General features: G+C 47.1%; 1 non-coding gene across 1 annotated transcript; it reads right to left on the bottom strand.

The window, feature by feature from the left end:
• Positions 1-1148: 1148 nt before the first annotated feature.
• Positions 1149-1220, bottom strand: TRNAA-UGC (transfer RNA alanine (anticodon UGC)). The gene has a single exon. It is a non-coding gene; the product is annotated as a tRNA-Ala (tRNA).
• Positions 1221-4547: the final 3327 nt, after the last annotated feature.

Below are 4547 nucleotides of genomic sequence, written 5' to 3'. Positions count from 1 at the left end.
GTCAAACTGACCCAGACAGGGAACCCACAAACAGGCAGAGTTACAGAATGGTTTAAGGAAGAAAATACCTACTTTCTAAAAGTGGCATTTTCAAACAGGCAATTTAAAAACCAACTTCACTAAAATATGTATTTTTAAATTGTGAGTTCAGTTCCCTTAGTTCCCTTAGCTCCATATCTGCTCTCAAAAGGAATCTGTGCTTTAAGGATATTTAAAGACAGCCCCCATGTTAACCTATGAGAGGGATAGGCCTTCCACAGTGAAAATCGAATTTGGCAGTATGTCACTGTTAGGACATAAATGCACACTAGTATATGTCCTAGCTTAAACATACACTACCCCCTGCTCATGGGGCTACCCAAGGCCCACCTTAGGGGTGCCTTACATGTACCAAAAGGGAAGGTCTAGGCCTGGCAAGTGGGTACACTTGCCAAGTCGAATTGGCAGTTTAAAACTGCACACACAGACACTGCAGTGGCGGTCTGAGACATGATTACAGGGCTACTAATGTGGTTGGCACAACCAGTGCTGCAGGCCCACTAGTAGCATTTGATTTATAGGCCCTGGGCACCTCTAGTGCACTTTACTAGGGACTTATTAGCAAATAAAATATGACAATCATGGATAAACCAATCATTAGTACAATTTATATGGGGAGCACTTGCACTTTAGCACTGATTAGCAGTGGTAAACTGCGCAGAGACAATAAACCAGCAAAAAGAGACCCGGAAAAATATAAGGAAGAAGGTGAAACTTTGGGTATAACCATGCAAAAAAGGCCATTTCCAACAACAGTGCTTTAAATTGGCCGGTACTCTGCAACTGGAGCCTGGCACTTTTTTATTTTGAGAGGGAGAGCCCTGCACTTCTCAAGAAAAACATAATACTTTTAATTGGAGAGTACCGGCACTTCTCAGAAACAAGCAGGTACTGTGGTGCCGAGTACCTACCCTTACATTTTCCCATTTCAAGCGCTGGCTGTAAATCACCACAGAAGGATGCAAAGCACTTTGCGGGTTGTTCTTTGTGTCCACTGCATGCACCGCTCTCTCATTAACACTGAAAGATAATTTCACATTTTGCGAAAGACAGAATTAAAGTTACATGCATGCCTATTTGATGCTCCGAATTGACAACAAAAATGCTAATGGAGATGCCGGGGATTGAACCCGGGGCCTCATACATGCAAAGCATGCGCTCTACCACTGAGCTACATCCCCTGGTGCAGGATGTGGGAGTCGGTGTTATTCTCAGGTCAGTGCACAGGGTGTCTCGGTATTTCCTTCCGCTCCTGGTTTTCTGGCCGGACCCCCGAGGCGCGTCCCCCGCACCGCTTCCCACACACACTCCCTCTCCTTCCCCATCCGCCGCTGCCTCCGGCTCCTGCTCCACACCTTCTGCCCGCCCAGGCTCCGGGGAGCCTCGCACCGTGCCAGCCGAGGGACAGGGGGGACAGAGGTCCCCGTTACTTCCAAGCCCCCCCTCCTGCACTCACTCTCTGCACCCCCTCCTGCACTCACTCTCTGCACCCCCTCCTGCACTCACTCTCTGCGCCCCCTCCTGCACTCACTCTCTGCACCCCCTCCTGCACTCACTCTCTGCACCCCCTCCTGCACTCACTCTCTGCGCCCCCTCCTGCACTCACTCTCTGCACCCCCTCCTGCACTCACTCTCTGCACCCCCTCCTGCACTCACTCTCTGCACCCCCTCCTGCACTCACTCTCTGCAACCCCTCCTGCACTCACTCTCTGCACCCCCTCCTGCACTCACTCTCTGCACCCCCTCCTGCACTCACTCTCTGCAACCCCCTCCTGCACTCACTCTCTGCACCCCCTCCTGCACTCACTCTCTGCACCCCCTCCTGAACTCACTCTCTGCACCCCCTCTTCTGCCCACCATCCCCCGCCCTCCTCTCGTGCACTCCCCCCACTAACCACGAGCTGCCCGGGGAGGAGGGGGGAAGTTACACACGCACCTTAGCGGGTAATTAATGAGAAACCTTAGAATGTGCCGGGTTGATAATGGTCTCACAGTATAAGAAAGACGGTAGAAGCAAAAAAACAATAAAAAGAAAAAAATGTCCTACGAGCCGGATTTGAACCAGCGACCTAAGGATCTCTGACTTTGCACTACAGTCCTCCGCTCTACCAACTGAGCTATCGAAGGGGCTGGGATACTGCACCTGACCCTGTTTTTTTCTCCATCTCATGCAAGCACACCTGCTGATCCCACTGCAGCAATGGAGATGCAGGTCTGTGTTTTAGAAAATGAGTGACCATCAGATGACTCCAGGACAACTAACACAAGCACGCTGGGCATGGCCTTTCCTTTCCTTCACCAAACTAATGCATTGTGGGAGTTGTAGTTCTTCACTTCTTAGGATACAATTGAACGCACACACCTAAAAACAATGGTGTGTGATTCAAACAGGGGTCGAAGTGTATTAAAAAATATGGGAACAGTGATGCTGCGCCCATTATGGTGCGTTCAGTCAGTGTGGGTGCCAGGGTGCAACAAAAAAATGAAACATCCCGTTCGTTTTTTTGGTCTTTCACCTCCACGTGCAGCTTAAATGTAAGATAAATTTAGTTAAAATAATTTTTGTGCCACGAGGTCCCACCCTGTGACAGAAAGCACTGTGAATACGTCAGTCATTTTTTAAAAAATTTATTACACACAGTATAAGAAAGACTGCTACAAAATGTGCAAAAGCGGTTAAGATAAAATGGTGCTTCCAAAATGTAGATTTTAGCAACGTTCCGACTGTACATAATGCAGTTTTGATATATATATATATATATATATATACATATCAGTCCTTTAAAAGCACACATGTGACAGCTCAGCTAGTAACTCCCTTGCAATATTACTCCAAACTATCAGTCTGTGTCATCAGGAAGCTCCAGAGGCTCCATCAGTTAAAGCCAATGCCTGCATTTCTTTCAGGCCAGCAGGCAGCCTGGCAGGAAGACCTGTTTTTTATTTAGATATTGCCTTAGGGTCTCCTTCTCGATTTCAGAAAGTGAAGATATTCTTCCAAACAGAACAGTGGCACTAGGTTCGAGGGGTGTAGAGCAGTCCAATTCATGGCGAGGCGGTAAGGAGACTTCCTCAGGTTTCTGAATGAACTGGAGTTCCGTGTATGATGCTAGTGGTACCACATTCAGTTCCCTTGGTCCTGGAAGTTTCTTTAGCAGCCCATCAGTCTTGATGTACGGATTGTACGGATTGTGGCTGATAAGCCAAGAAAGTCCTAAAATCATCACGTGGTTAAGAGAGGTCAAAAGATAGGATCTTTTGATGTTTTCTAAAGGTCAACCTTAAGGGAGGGGTCATCTCTTTACCAGGTCCAGAGTTCAATGATTTTCCATCTATTTTATGGACCTGAGCAGGGGATTCCTTGGGGACTTGGGGTATTTGCCTTTCTTGTGCCCATGTTTCCTCCAGATACAACCCGCTTGCCCCACTGTCCAATAAGGCCAACACCTTTTCATTCTGTCCATTAGGAAGTTCCAGAAGTATGGCCAAGAGGAACAGGGGAGTAACCAGTTCTCTGGAGGAACAAGTAGAAGGGTTTACTGACTTTTCCATCCTCTCCCCTCTTACAGAGGACAGGATCTGGTGTTTCCCGGAACTTTCTGTAGACTTGTGGGACAATTGGGTATTAGATGACCAGAAGAGCTGCAGTACATATATAATCCCTGCTTTCTTCTATATTCTCGTTCTGCCTCAGTCAAAGATCCACGAGCTAGCCCAATTTGCTTAGGCTCCTCTCCTGAAGATGAAGGATTCTCGGGAACAGGCGTGTCAATCTTTATGGCACTGAGACAAGTTGTTCCTGGGGTTTGCTGAACAAGGGCGCTGTATCTTTCATATCTGCGTTTATTGAGTCGGTGTTCAATGGACAAGGCCTTATCGATTAACGCTGCCATTGCTTTTGTGCCTGGCGAATGTACCAGTTCATCTTTTATTTTCTCACGAAGGCCCTGTGTGGGACAATTGCGGATTAGATGACCAAAAAAGCTGCAGTGCATACATAATCCATGCTTTCTTGTATATTCTCGTTCTGCCACACACAGTGCTCGGCGATCTAGCCCAGTTTGCATAGGCTCCTCTCCTGAAGATGAAGGATTTTCAGAAACAGGAGTGTCAATCTTTAGAGCCCTGAGACAATTAAGTTCTGTGGTTTGCTGAAAAAGGGCCCTGCGCCTTTCATGTCTGAGTTCATTGAGTTGGTGTTCAATGGACAAGGCCAGATAAATTAACAATGCAATTGTTTCTGTGCCCTGCAAATGTACCAGTTCATCTTTTATTTTCTCTTGAAGGCCCTAGGGAAAGAGAATAACCACAGTCTGTTCCACCTATGTAGTTTCAGCTGATAACTAGTAGAAGTGAGTGATGTATTGCAGAACATCTTCATCACCCTGCTGAATGTCGCAAAGAGCTTCTTCAGCTGAAGTCTCTAAACCAGGACTTTCAATCATCCGTTTAAAGGCTGTGAGAAAGGTTGCATAGTCAGAAAGGCTTGGATCTTCTGCATCTGCCAA

The sequence above is a fragment of the Pleurodeles waltl genome, unplaced genomic scaffold (assembly GCF_031143425.1).
Source record: "Pleurodeles waltl isolate 20211129_DDA unplaced genomic scaffold, aPleWal1.hap1.20221129 scaffold_67, whole genome shotgun sequence".
Lineage (NCBI taxonomy): Eukaryota > Metazoa > Chordata > Amphibia > Caudata > Salamandridae > Pleurodeles > Pleurodeles waltl.
The sequence above is the reverse complement of the archived record's forward strand: the minus strand, read 5'-3'. Positions and strand labels throughout refer to the sequence as shown.